The following is a 15,242-nucleotide window of genomic DNA, read 5'->3' as shown; positions in this document are numbered from 1 at the left end:
CATTGTAGGCACTCAGGTCAGATTGGAGGCAGGAGCGACTAAAAAATGGCATCTTTCAACTTTTCCCCTTGATAGTTGTTATGGGATCCAGCTTTTGTCTACTCCAGTTGTACTCACAGGTAAGTGGAGTAGCACTGTCGGGTGATGAAGTGATTGTTCAAAATGTCTTCTGCAGCCTTTGTCTCTTCCTAGGATTAAGTAACCCAGATCTGTAACACTTCAGATGATCCTTATACATACACTGACACTTCATATTTCTCTGTACATGCCCGTATTTCTGGGGACAGTATCCAGAATTTACCAGATTTTATGTGACCCTCACAAAAGTCTAAAAAATCATTCCAGGTTAGACACTGTGCTTCTCCACGTCTGGTCCACGAACAGCTAGTAATCAAACTGTTTTTAGCAGATCCAATGACTTGATATACAGGCTTATTTTTGTGTTGATTACCAGTCTGAGACAGGATAAGGTTTCACTTTCATTTCTGTCTCTATCTGTTTGTGGGCTGATGCACATTCACAGACCAGTGCTGGCTCACGGAAGACACAGATCACCATTGGTTTAGGTAGACTTGTATTCTACCACCTGGTCTGGTGCTGGATAAATCTCAGAAATGAAACAATTGTGAATGGGGATCCTCTTCCAATAACACAGACTAAGTTTTAAGGCTGCCTCTTCCTATAAAAACAACTAATAATGATTATATATATATTATATATATATACATAAACAGAATATACATATCTTATATACATATTATATATAATATCTATATTATATACATATTATATATATATATATATAAAATATATATATATAAAATCATGTAGGCCAAAACATAATAATGGGCAAAAAGCCAGGGATGATGGTTGCTCTGATACTTAAGGTGTATTTCAAATCTAGAAAATCTTAGCTTGCCTTCTCAGGCTCATGAACTTACTAGACAGGAAATAATGCCCAGAGCTTATTCTATTTCATGAGAAACATCCCTTCCTGAAAATATGGGAACCTAAGTTTCATAGATTCATATCCTCAGGAAAGGGTGACACGAATCAGATCGACTCTATCTTCAAGAACAAGAAGATATTATTCTAAGGAGGTTTGCTTGGAGCTAGCCCGAAGTGAGCAAACAGCTACTTCAAAGAATTTCCAGTCACAGACTAACGCTTCTGTGATTTGTAGTTCAAATTTGCTTTGCTATTTTGGGTCAAAATACCTTCAAGTCATTAGTTTGGTTTATTATTATTTTTTTAATTTTATTTATTTTTGAGACAGAGAGAGACAGAGCACGAATGGGGGAGGGTCAGAGAGAGAGGGAGACACAGAATCCGAAGCAGGCTCCAGGCTCTGAGCTGTCAGCACAGATCCCGACGCAGGGCTCAAACTCACGGACCATGAGATCATAACCTCATGAGCTGAAGTCAGACCGAGCCACCCAGGCGCCCCTAGTTTAGTTTATTATTGTCCTGGATTGATATTGACTCAAATTTATAAGAAAGAAACAAATTTCCCTAGAGAAATCTACATTTAACCTATGTGTCAAAAAATTTGCACAAAGAAAAAGGGCAATTCGTAGCATAAAATGTAAAATACTAATGGGAAAAAGACTGTGATTGAGTAACTTTAGAGAGAATAGGTAGTAAAAACAAGGTCACAAATATTCAATACTGCACTCATAAGACATAAAATATAACACGACCAGGATATGATATAAATATATAAATATATGTTATTTGAATAAATATTAGTATATGACATAAAGAAAAAATGCTAGTAAAGATAAACAGTGTCACTTTATAATGATAAAAGGGTCAAATTATCAGAAGGATGAAACAATTCTGAACATATAACACCTAATAACTCAGCGCCAAATACATGAAAACAAAACAGACAGAAATTGAGAAACAGACAACAGTAATAGTCAGAAACTGCAATATATCACTTTCCATAATGAATCGAACATCTATGCAGAGATCAATAAACATAAAGAAGACTTGAGCCATACTGTAAACCACTAGTAGAAATCTGTAATTTATTGAACAGTCCAGCCATAAACAGAATATACATTCTTTTCAAATGCACGTGGAGATTTCTTGAGGATAAATCATATATATTCCATTATATGTGTGTGTCTGCGTGTGAATGTGTGTGTGTGTGTGTGTGTGCGTGTATACCACCCCTTTTTTATCTATTCATCAGTAGATGGACATTTGGGCTCTCTTCATCACTTAGCTATTGTTGATAATGCTACTATAAACATTGGGGTGCATGTACCCCTACAAATAAGTATTTTTGTACCCTTTGCGTAAATACCTGGTATTGCCATTGCTGGATCATTTATAATAATAAAACTATTATTAGTTTTCTGAGGAATCTCCATACTGTTCTCCAGAGTGGCTACACCAGTTTACAATCCCACCAACACTGCAAGAGGGTTCACCTTTCTCCACATGGCCGCCAAAATCTGTTGTTTCTTGTGCTGTTCATTTTAGCAAAATATTAGCATATTTTCTTTATTTTTAATGTTTGTTTATTTATTTGTTTGTTTGTTTGTTTGTTTTTAATATAATTTATTGTCAACTTGGCTCACATACAGTGTATACAGTGTATACAGTGTGTTCTTGGTTTGTTTGGGTGGTAGATTCCCGTGATTCATCACTTACATACAACATCCACTGCTCATCCCAACAAGTGCCCTCCTCAATGTCCATCACCCATTTTCCCCTCTCCCTGGCCCCCCAGCAACCCTCAGTTTGTTCTCTGTATTTAAGAGTCTCTTCTGGTTTGCCTCCTTCCCCCTCTGTTTTAACTATATTTTCCCCTTCCCTCCCCCCATGGTCTTCTGTTAAGTTTCTCAAGTTCCACATAACAGTGAAAACATATGATAACCTGTCTTTCTCTGAATGACTTATTTCACTTAGCATAATACCTTCCAATTCCATCCACGTTGCTGCAGATGGCAGGATTTCATTCTTTCTCATGATGTTAGCATATTTTCACATGTCTATTAGCCATCTGGATGTCTCTTTTAGAAAAGCGTCTATTCATGTCTTCTGCCCATTTCTTAACTGGGTTATTTGCATTTTTGGTTGTGACATTTGCTAACTTCTTTATCGATTTCGAAACTAATCCTTTACCAGATATGTTGTTTGCAAATATCTTCTCCCATTCTCTAGATTGTCTTTTACTTTGGTTGGTTGTTTCCTTCGCTGTGCAAAAAGTTTTTATCTTGATGAACTCCCAGTAGTTCATGTTTGCTTTTGTCTCGCTTGCCTCCAGCAATGTGTCTAGTAAGAAGTTGTTGTGGGGTCACCTGGGTGGCTCAGTCGGTTAAGCGTCCGACTTTGGCTCAGGTCATGATCTCGTGGTTTGTGAGTTCCAGCCCCGCATCGGGCTTTGTGCTGGCAACTCAGAGCCTGGAACCTGCTTCAGATTCTGTGTCTCCCTCTCCCTCTGACCCTCCCCTGCTCATGCTCTGACTCTCTCTTTCAATAATAAATAAACATTTAAAAAAAATTTTTTTTAAGTTGTTGTGGATTATGATGGTTTCCTGTCTCACATTTAGGTCTTTCATTCATTTTGAGTTTATTTTTGTTTATGGTGTAGGAAAGTGGTCCAGTTTCATTCTTCTGCATGTTGCTGTCCAGTGTTCCCAACACCATTTGTTAAAGAGATTGTCATTTTTCCATTGGATATTCATTCCTGCCTTGTCGAAAATTAGTTGACCATATAGTTGTGGTTCCATTTCTGAATGTTTCTATTCTGTTCCATTTGTTCTATGTGTCTGCTTTTGTGCCAGTACCATACTGTCTTAATGACTACAGTAATGTAACTTGAAATCTGGAGTCCTCCTTTTTTTTTCAGAGTTGCTTTGGCTCTTTGAGGTCTTTTGTGGTTCTATACAAATTTAAGATTATTTGCTCTAGCTCTGTGAAAAATGCTGACCCCTTCCCCAATGCCCTTCCCTCTCTGCTGACAAGACCTCTCCTTCACCTTGGCCTTCTTAGCCTCGCTTGTTCCCTGCAGGCTAACTCTGCTCTTGACCTCCTACCCACACCACCTACAGGAGCCTGTGCCTCCCTCTCCTGGCTCCTGTCCTGCATGTTTACCCGTCTCCACCCCGTCCCCCACCGCCATTCCTTCTTCCCTCTCCTTCAGGCCCCTTGCCTATCTTCCTGTACTGGAAAGCCTCCTTCCTGTCCCTTGTACATGTGCATTTTCTGCATCCTCAAGACTTCAAGCAGCTCAGGACAGCAGAGCTTTTCTGAGAAATATTTGATGAACAGTTACTTCCAGGAGGCAGTTTCAGTTTTAGTTTCCCCCTTGCCAGGATCCCTCAGTCTTTGTTATAACCTCATAGTGCTGTCCCAGGATGGATCTGTGCATTGGAGATTTTTCACAGAAGGACGCATGGAGGGCCAGGCCTTCCTGCATGATGACAGTAACATAGACATGGCAGAGGCACAGGGACTGTGGGCAAGGCAGTCCTGGTACCTAAGATGTGGGACACAGAGACCAAGGACTTGAAAGAGCACTGGAAGAGCCTCACAAAGACTCTGGCAGACACTGTGGCCCTGCAGGCCCAGAAAGGAGGTGAGTGCAGGGTGGGTGCAAGGGTGATGGGAGGGCTTTCCCAAGGAAGTTCCAGGCCAAGAGCAGAGACCTGTCTCTTTCCACTGGATTTACCTGAGGGTGGGGGTGAGGACTGAGGTTCTGTGGACTTCAGCCCAGGGGTGGTCGTCACTCACCCAGCACAGGAAAGATGTGGAAGAGAGCAGAGAGGGGCCCCTCTGGTGGGAATCTGTCACTGGTGTGGGGAAAGCAGAGGAATACAGGATGGGATTTGTCATTGTTGGCTGGGGGCAGGCTCATATCCACTCCAGGAGATCTGGGGCTGAGACATCTGAGAGGACAACAGCACCAGGGGCTTCGGTCATTTCCGCTATGATGGGAGCTCTTCCCTCTCTATGACTCAAAGACCATAAGTGGCCAGTTCCCTGGTCCTCGCCGCAGACCTTGGCTAAGGAAATCACGATGCAGATGGTTTTCAAACCAGGCTGCCTCAGCCTATGTGCAGGGAGAGCTTGGTGGAAGCCTGCAGAAATATCTAGAATCCTGGATGGACTTCTGGGGCCGAACAGGTTCAACCCTGGTGCGGGGCCTTCCCCTCCCCCAGACCCATTGACCTCCCCCCAACAACACTGTCCCAGGAAACCTTCCTTGACCTGTGGGATGCATGTATGTTCTGTTGGTCCCTGGTACCATGACCCACCTGTGCTGTTACAGCCTCTGGATAGAGACACCAAGCAGGTGGGGATGGAAATGCACCCTCCCAGTGTCAATAGTCCAGGAAAGCCATGGACCCTCTGACAGAAAACTGAACCAGGAAGGTGGGTGTCAAGCAGGAGAGGAAGCCCCAGCCACCCTGTCACAGAGAGTTCCCTTATAGTCCCCTCAGCCCAGGAGCCCACCCCCCCCATATCCCCTCCTCAGCCTCAAAATGAGGATCCGGGAGAGCGAGGCCTGGATCCCAGGTGCATCCTCCTGCCAGCTCAGGAATTGGGTTGTAGGGTGCAGAACAGACTTGGAGAAGGTCTGGGGTCAATGACGGCTTCAGCCAGAGCTGGAAAGATGAGAGAAGCAAACCTGTCCTCTCTGTCTCACTTAGAGGGCAGCAGTGCTCTGCCATGTGCATGGCTGGCTCTGTGCTTTCTTCCCCAGTGTCCCCAACAGTGAAGGTCACCTGCAGCCAGGCCCTGGAGGGCATGGTCACCGTGACGTGCTGGGCTTTCAGTTTCCCTCCCAGGAATATCTTCCTGATCTGCTTCAGGATGAGGATCCTGTAAGCCAGGATGCCCAACAGTTTAGGGAGTCCTTCCTGATGGGAAGGGGACCTACTGGATGTGTGTGGTCATAAGGATTTCCCAGGGAGAGGAGCAGAGGTTCTCTTGCTACATGGAAGTCCCTGGAACCACACTGCACACCGTGTACCCTCAGGTGAGACTGCAGTGATCATGGAGGAGGCTCTGGCCCTGATCAGGTCAGGAGCCAGGGTGGGGAGAGGAAAGTAGGGATCCCAGGTTAATATAAGGCCTTTTTCCAAGAAATGCTCTGGTGCACCAGAATGGATGACCAACCATTGGGGTGCTATGGTTGCTTCTGTTGCTTTTGTTATTGCCATTATTGTGTGTGTCCTTTCATGCAGGAAGAAATCACCAGCAGCTGAGGGAAGCCCAGGTGAGAATCTGGGCAGATGGTGGGATGGGTGAATCTGGGCTTTCCTGGGGTAAGGGATCCCTCATCTGTATCCGCACAGATCGGAGGGGACGACAAGCTCCTGTAACAGGAGTGGGAAGTGTGAGTGCTGAGGTGGCCTGTGAGCCACATCTGCATCCACACCCTTAGCCTTGCTCACAGCCAGGGTCACCGGGGCCTTGAGTGTGGAACATGGCCGCTCCTGGCTCTGGCTGAGGATTGGGCAGAGAGGGCTTCACTCCCTGCTCAGCACTTGACCCTACCTCTCTCTACTCTCAGACTCAGCAGGGCTAACCCCAGGGTGATGCGTGGCAATTATGTCCTGACTGCAGAGGGCCCAGGAGATCATGGGATCAGAGGGGCACAAGCAAGAAAGGGTCAGAGAGCTAGCAGGGAGGGATTCAACACTGGGGAGGAATCCAGACAAGAGTTGATGACCCTATTTCTTTCCTATGTGCACTCTTTCCCCAATCTCTCCAACCATCATGAGGAATCCAAGAAAAGGACCCACAAGACCACACCTAGGGGTCAGTATGTGGTGCCAGAGCCCTGACTATGATGTTCCACTGGGAGGATCCACTTATAGCAGATAGATGAGTCCTAAGCACAGATGGTCACCTCTGTCCACTATGCAGCCCCTAAAACTGTTCCTCCAGGACCTGTGTCCTGAATTGTTCCTCTGGGTCACTCCCACCTGTACTCTTTTCTGGTTCCCTCCACCTGCCCCCATTCTTGTTGGAGTTTCTCTGCAGAACATTTGCAAAAGGAGATGCAGGCCCCCTTGACCATTTGGGGAGAGGGGGCAAGTCATTCTCGGGGCAGCTGTGCCCTCTATTTTGATCCTGCCTCCAGGATTTTCCCTGTCCAGCCTCTCAGGGCACAGCCCAAAAGACCATTTAGAGCAGAGCATGTGGACTGTGCCCTATGGCCTCACCTTGCCCTCTTTAAGCCAGCACTTCCTTGTGGTGGTCTCTGCCCTGTAGATTTGAAGGAAGGGATGGTCAACGTGATTTCCCCATAATCAAGCTGCTTGAGGGGAGGGAAATAGGAAAACACGTTTTGTGTTTGGTCAAAGAACAAGGTGACACATGAAACAAGAAAAGGTGGAGAGTGCAGGGCCTGGGGACTTTCTGTTGATTCCACCATTTATTTGTGACCATCATGGAGGGTGACTGCCTTCTCACTTGTGAACCTAATGTGTTTAAACATTGGTCCTAATGTGTTTATACATTGCCCAGTCTGGGGCAACCTGGGATGGTTAGTTATCCTGCCCCACATTGAGGGACTGTGACCATGTCACAACCAGAGTAAGGGCCATGCAGGTCTGTGGTTGTTCCTGCTGTCTCTTGGGGTGGTCCTCCCCAAGGGAACATCAGTTCTAGTTCCTTGGGATCAAAATGGTTGCCTCATACGTCATTGGTGCACTTGCTGGAGAAAGAGCATGAAAGTCATGCACTAATTTCTCAAATGCCTACTTTAAATGTTGGTGTCAAAACAAGTGATTTCCACTACTTAACTTTGATAGGAAGAATTTCCTTGAACAGTGAGCTTCCCAGGCATGTAAAGTGGAACAGAAATTCCAAGGGGGCCCCTGTCTGGGAGGGTTCCATGTGGGCGGTGGGGGGAGGTGGTGTGGTGGCAGTCTCAGGATGCAGAGGGTAGACAGACAGCCTCACCTAGGAAGTCTCAATTACCACCTAGACCTCATTTAGAAGAACGTTGCTACAGCATTACCTGCATTGCCTTGTCCAGTCCCTGCTAGGATCGGGGCAGGAAGGCCCTGGCAGCCTGGACCAAGCAGCACTGGGAAGAAGCTGTGATTCCAGGTGCATGTGGGCCAGGAAGGAGGAGGGAAGGCCAAGTGCAGTCTGCAAGCCTGGGCCAGGGGTGAGGTTGGAGGGCAAGGTCAGGCCTCTATGAAGGTGGAGTGCTCCTGAGTCAGGTCAAGTGCAGACCCCACCGCAGCCCACTTCTTCTAGATGGGACCTGCTGGTCACCTGGGCTTTCTGATGTGCCTTCCAGTTAGGAGCTGCTGGTTCAGTGCTATAGGAGGGGGGAAGCTGAGCTGCAGGTGGAGTCAGTGCCTGTGGCAGAGGAGCCAGCAAGCAAACACCTGTGCGTGGGTGTTTATGCAGGTGGGGAGCCGGACAGCTAGGGAGAGAAGGAGCTGTGTTTGTGCCACTGCTCAGCCGGGACCAACACGCAACAGGGACATGTCTTTCAGGGAGGGCCTGTACTCTGCTGGGGGATGGGTCAAGGCTTAAGAGGAAGGAAGACATTGAGTTTCTGCTCCAGGGTGTTGTCCTTGATCATGGGGCCCTTTCCTGCTGCTGTCTGGTGAGTGGTGGAAGCAGAGGGATGCTGAAGGATCATGGGTAGAGACAGCAAGGGCTGGGAAAAGGGATGAGAGAGGAAAACAAGTGAGGGTACTGGGTGGCTCCGTGGGTTAAGCATCCGACCTCAGTTCAGGTCATGATCTCATGGTTCGTGGGTCCAGCCCCGAATCAAGCTGTACCATATAAGGTACTACTATTATTATGTTTTATTTATTGTCTCTTTTCTATCAGATTGTAAGCATTAGGAGAATATATGTTCTGTCTGTTTCATTAAATAATTACCAAGCCTAACACACAGATTGGCACAGAGATATTCACTTAATATACTTGGAACTAGGAAGGAAGGAAGGAAGGAAGGAAGGAAGGAAGGAAGGAAGGAAAGGAAAGAGGGAATGAATGCTGTGACCAGAATTCCTTAATGTTTACTTGAAGGCTGGAAAGAGGAAAGTTTATGGGTGTTTGGTGTGGTGGGTCCTGTACACGTGTGGATGCATCTGCACATGTTCCTACGTGAGTTTAGTGCCTGCCTGCTGGCCTTGGTTGCCTGAGCAAGCAACTAGGACTATGCACAGTGCCTCCTGCACTCACATTTCAATCACATTGGGCACTGTAGACAAGCAGTGCTTAACCACCAGATGCCTTTGAGATGTCTGGGACTCAGGAAAGGGCTTTTCCTGTTGTAGGTCATTGGCTCAGCTACAGAGATTGAGGCCCTTGGGAGCTCCTGGCTAGCCACTCTCAAATCCCTTGGTTAGCCATCGGGGTATAAATGAGATTTGAACTTGGGTACCAGAGCTCCTGACTCAAGTGTTATGGATAGCAGACAGAGGGACCTGAAGTGGTCAGGAGTGAAGATTATGGCATTTACATGACTGAAAGAAAGAACCAGTATCCCAGCCTCCAGCATCAAATGCTGCAGCAGGAACAAGTGACAGGGACTCCTAGTCCAATGTCCTCTCCATGGAAAGTGCCAGATTATGCATTGGAACATCCAGCATGTTTGTGGGTCTGGCTACAGATCTGAGAACCAACTTTAATGGCCTAGAGACCTTTTCTTCTGTAAGGCCAAAGTCCCTGGTTACTCAGTGGGGAGGAAGCATCAAAGTCAGAGTATATTTGGAGAAACAATTTACAAGCCAAACCCTATGTAGAGCCCTGTCCTGGTGCAGTAGCCCAGGGAGTCCCTGGGGGATGTCCTGGCTAAGCAGGTATAAGGGCTTTTGTTGTCAGCCCTTGGCCACCCAGGGGCATTGCCACTGTGCTCTCAGAGCCTCTCTGAACATCACTGGTGGAGGAGGTGGGCAGGGATGTAGAAAATTACCACACACATGCTCAGGGAAAAGTGTAGGCTGAAAAATGACATGAGAAGAGCTGAAATTTACACCTCAGGCTGATTTCTGGCACACAGACTACAACAATCAAAAATCAAAATAAAAATAAACCTGCTGATGGGAAGAATCTGATTTTCAGAGTTACCACATTATAAGATTGAGGTGACCAGTTTTCAACAACAAAACAAAAATTATACAAAGAAACAGGAAAATAAGATTCATTCAAACAAACCCACAAACAAAAAACCCAGAAAATATCCCCATGAAAGATCAGAATGTGGACTTACTAGACAAGTATTTTATTTAATTTTTAAAATTTCTTTAATGTTTATTTATTTTTGAGAGAGGGGGAGAGAGAAACAGAGTGTGAGCACGGGAGAGGCAGAGAGAGAGAGAGATATACAGAATCTGAAGCAAACTCCAGTCTCTGAGCTGACAGCATGGAGCTCGATGCAAGGCTTGAACCCATGAACCATGAGATCCTGATCCGAGCTGAAGTCAGATGCTTAACCAAATGGGCCACGCAGCCACTCCTAGACAAGTACTTTAAATCAACAGTCTGTAAGATGTTCAAAGAATTAAAGGAAGACCCAAAAAGTTAAAACATTGAGCTATGAATAAAGTAAAATATCGACAAAGAGATACACAACATGAAGAGAAACTGAAAGAAAAGTCTGGTGCTGATATGTACAACAACTGTAATGAAAAATTTGCTAGAGGTATTCAAGAGCAGACTACAGTAAGCAAAACAAAGAATCACTGAGCTTGATGAGAGAACAGTTGAAATTATCTAGTCTGAGGAGCCAAATGAAAAACATCGAAGAGAAGTGAACAGTCTAAGGGAGCACGGAGACACCAGAAAAGGGACCAACATATGCATTTTGGGAGTCCCAGACAGAAGATAGAGAATAAAGTAAGAGAGATTATTTGAAGAAATAATGGTTGAAAACTTGATCCAAATTGATGAAAGACATGAATATAAACATCCAAGAAGAATAGTAAATTCCATTTAGGATGAACGCAAAGACATCCACACCAAGACACGTTACAATGAAATGAAAACCAAAGGCAAAGAGTCTTGAAAGCACTAAGAGAAAAGTGACTCATCAAGTACAATGGTTCCTTAAAAAGTTGACAGATTGTCGTCAGAAACCCTAGAGACCAGAAGGCAATGGGCTGATATGCTGTGTGCTGAAAGAAAAATATTCAATCAAGAATCCTATATCTGCAAAATGGGTCTTCAAAGTGAGGGAGAAATGAAGACATTCTCTGGTAAACAAAGGTAGAGAGTTCATTTCCCCATAGTTGCCCTGCAAGGTTTGCTAAAGGGAATCCTTCAGGATGAAAGGACACTGGACAGTCACTGAAGCTGTGTGAAGAAATACAGATCTCAGTGAAGGTAAATAAATGGGCAATTATAAACATAGTTTTAGTGTGACTTTTTATAAGTCCAGTTTTTGTTTTCTACATGATTTAAAAGACTGATATTTTTTTTAAAGCCGCTATTATTGTAACTTTGAATTGTAACTCCACTTTTTGTTTTTGACTTGATTTAACAAATAACACGAAAACAATTATTAGTCTATGTTTTGGGATGATGTATAAAGATGTAATTTTCTGACATCAATTACTGCAAGGGGATCAGATGGGCTACATAAAATGAGACTTTTGGTCTGTTATTGAAGATAAGCTTGTAGAAATACACATTAGAGGGCTATACTTTTAGGATGTGTGATGTGATCCCCATGGTAAACATAAAAATGTCTAGAGAGTAATATATGCAAAAGGAAATGAGAGAGAATTAAACCATTTCACTAAAAAAAACTAAACTAAAACTAAAACAACAAATCCAGAAATGAGGAACAATGTATTTATAAGGCATGTAGAAAATAGCCAATTAACAGAGACACGTCCCTCCTTATCAGCAATTACTTTGAATGTAAATGGATTAAATACTCCAGTCAAAACTAGAGGCTAGCAGAATGGTGACAGAAAGATGATCTAACTCTATGTTGTCTAAAAGAGACTCACTTTATCGAAAAACACAAATAGTTTGACAGTGAAAAAAAGGAAAAGGTATCCCCTGCACACAGTAATCAAGAGAGAACTGGAGTATTTTCTACTGATATCAGACCAAATAGGTTTTAAATAAAAGAAATTTAGAAGAGACAAAAAACAAAGTTTCAATAGAGCAAGAATATCTGACAATGATAAACTTTTAGCATTAATGCCCAATCAACAAAATCTATGAATCAAAGTTTAATAGAAGGAAAAGGAGAAGTAGGGACCCACAATAGTAGCTGGAGAATTCACTGTCCCATTCTCAAAGCTGGACAGAGCACCCCGCAGAAGAAAAGTGAGGAAACACAGGTCTGGAGCAACACAAGAAACCAGCTAGATCTGACACACACATACACAGCACTCTACCCACGAATAACAGAATACACGTTCTTCTCCAGCGCACATGGGACATTGTCCAGGATACACTATATGTTAGACTACAAATTAAGACTCAACAGTATTGAAAGGATATATGGCACAAAATATCTTTTCCAACCACAATGGGATGCAGTTAGAAATCAAAAACAAAAGGAATACCGGAAAATATACAAATTGGGGGAAATTAAACACACTCTTAACCAATGGGCCCAAAGAAATCCCAAGTGAACTATTTAAAAAACATTTAAGTCAGTGACCAACTCCTTCCTTAGCGAGAGTTCTGCTCACTGCCCCCCCACCCCGCCCTCGGTTCCATGTCCACCTTCCTCCCATCAGGAGAGCCGGCCCCGCAGAGGAGGCTGAGGAGGAGCATAGAAAGGAAAGTAAGGGTGAAGAAGACCTGGCTGCATCTGGAGAGGTGTCTGCTGTGCCAGAAGGGGAGGTGGCGGCAGTGGCTGCAGCGTGGGTCGCATCTTGTGGAGAACAGTGCATGGGCAGGGACTCCCTCCTGGCCCTTTCCTCCCCACACCTCAGGTATAGAAGAATAACCTCTCCTTTAGTGAACTATGTGGCCTCTTCTGCTGTCCGCCTTTCCTGGGAAAATGCCTTCAAAATTAGCATTTTTGCCACCTTATTCAACTTATATGCTGATGTATGATGAATGTGGAAGCCTCTGGACTTTACACCGATCACAACCAGCACACTGGCAGCACTCTTCTAAACAAAAAGATGCTATTAGTGTTTCATGACTAGAACCAGTAAAGGCAACAGAATTGTCTGCATGTTTGCACGTTGTTCACCCAATATCAAGTACACTTTATTCTTCTCACATGGAAGTGCTGTTGATCTTGGTCAGATGAGCAACTCTACATAGGACTGGGATCACAGAGTAATTGTCATATGCTCTCATAGGATTATTCTGGGTATGGCCCAAGTTCTGGGAAACCATCAGACAAGAACCTCTATGCAGATATAGAAGCTGCTTGGCTTGCTCTTAGGACAAGATATGGATAACGCCCTGAAAATGTGATTCTATAATGGCCAAATTAGAGAGGGACAGTACCATCTGTGGATCTTGCGGCTTGGTGTAAGAGTGCTTGCATAATTCTTCATTCCCCTTTGACCTCGGCAATGCCAGTCACTTTTCCTGATACCATGAAGACCTACTGTTTGGATGCATTCCCAAACATTGACAAAGTCTCTAAGATAACCTCTCCAGTATTAATAATTCACGGGACTGAAGATGAAGTCATCTTGACTTTTCACATGGCCTCACATTGTTTGAGTCTTGTCAAAGACCAATGCAGCCTCTGTGGGTAGAAGGGGCAGGTCACAATGATATGGAACTTTATGGACAATACCTTGAAAGTTTGACACAGTTTGGATCACAGAAACTGGTTAATTTGTAGATTAGTCTGTAAATTTGCATACTGGGCTTTCTCTTCTTGCTGCACTGAATTCTTTGGTAAATAACACGAGGCCTGAAGGTTTTGTTTGCAAATCATGTGAGCTGCCTTCATAAATGTACCGGTAATGAATTGTTAACAGACTTCATGGAGGTTTTCATTACCAGAACTAGAAACTGGAGATAGCAGTACCATACCTCCTCTTAAAGGAGACAATGTATGATAACCAGGGAATACAAAAAACTCAATGTATTTTACAATAAGATAAGCATTTAAACCTCTATCCGTATACAACAGAGTGTAGGTCATCTCTAGTGAACTTGCACATTTTTAACAGTTTATTCTATTGTGAGTTCTTGAATTGTTTTAGATATACAGCTTTTTATTGAACAAATATTATGTTGTATACCTGGATAAGACTTAGTACATTGAGCTGTTTTCAAAATATTTTTTTAAGTTTATTTGAGAGAGAGAGAGAGAGAGCAGGGGAGGGGCAGAGAGAGAGGGAGATACAGAATCCCAGGCATGCTCTGTACTGTCAGCACAGAGCCTGATGTGGGGCTCGAATTCACGAACCATGAGATCGTGACCCGAGCTGAAACCAAGTGTCAGATGCTTAACCGACTGAGCCACCCATGTGCCCTGAGATGTTTAAAAATATCTATAAATTTGTTTCTGATATGCAAAAGCAGTCGGCAATAATTTTACAGCATTTGATTTTATAGAATTAAAATTTCATACAGTACTCATTTTGATGTTTAAAAATAATTCACAGTGGGGCGTCTGGGTGGCTCAGTTGGTTAAGCATCTGACTTTGGCTCAGCTCATGATCTCCCAGCTTGTGGGTTCGAGCCCCAAGTCGGGCTCTGTGCTGACAACTCCGAGCCTGGAGCCTGCTTTGATTCTGTCTCCCTCTCTCTCTGCCCCTCCCCCACTCATGCCATGTCTCTCTCTGTCTCTCAAAAATAAATAAACATTTTTAAATTTTTGTAAATAAATAAATAAACAAATAAAACAATGAAAGAAAAAGGAAAAGAGGGGGCACCTGGGCGGCTCCATTGGTTAAGCATCTGACTTCTGATTTCAGCTCAGGTCATGAACTCCTGGTCATGAGATCGAGCCCTGCTTTGGGCTCCATGCTGAGCATGGAGCTTGCTTAAGATTCTCTCTCTCCCTCTGCCCATCTCCCCACTCACCCACACACGCTATAAATAAATAAATAAATAAATAAATAAATAAATAAATTTAAAGAATTACAAAAAGAAAAAGTCTAACTTGTAAATGAATGAATATTGAAATAATACACACTATGGATATATTTTAAAGCCTTTTGTTCTGCTTGTTCTGTGGTTACATCTAAGACTATAGTACATGATTCTCTTTAAAGTGTATCAAGTATTGTGAATATTTTGGTTCAGATGTGTCAATTTAACAGTAAAACAAGTATACCGCCAAAAAAAAATCATCAGAAAAT

At 43.8% G+C, this 15,242-nt stretch overlaps 1 pseudogene; it reads left to right on the top strand.

Annotated features, from left to right (window-relative positions):
• The first annotated feature begins 4,500 nt into the window (after positions 1–4,500).
• LOC106975943 (alpha/beta hydrolase domain-containing protein 17B-like) lies at positions 4,501–13,837 on the top strand (annotated as a pseudogene).
• Positions 13,838–15,242: the final 1,405 nt, after the last annotated feature.

The sequence above is a fragment of the Acinonyx jubatus genome, chromosome B2, assembly GCF_027475565.1.
Source record: "Acinonyx jubatus isolate Ajub_Pintada_27869175 chromosome B2, VMU_Ajub_asm_v1.0, whole genome shotgun sequence".
Classification (NCBI taxonomy): Eukaryota; Metazoa; Chordata; class Mammalia; order Carnivora; family Felidae; genus Acinonyx; species Acinonyx jubatus.
The sequence above is the reverse complement of the archived record's forward strand: the minus strand, read 5'-3'. Positions and strand labels throughout refer to the sequence as shown.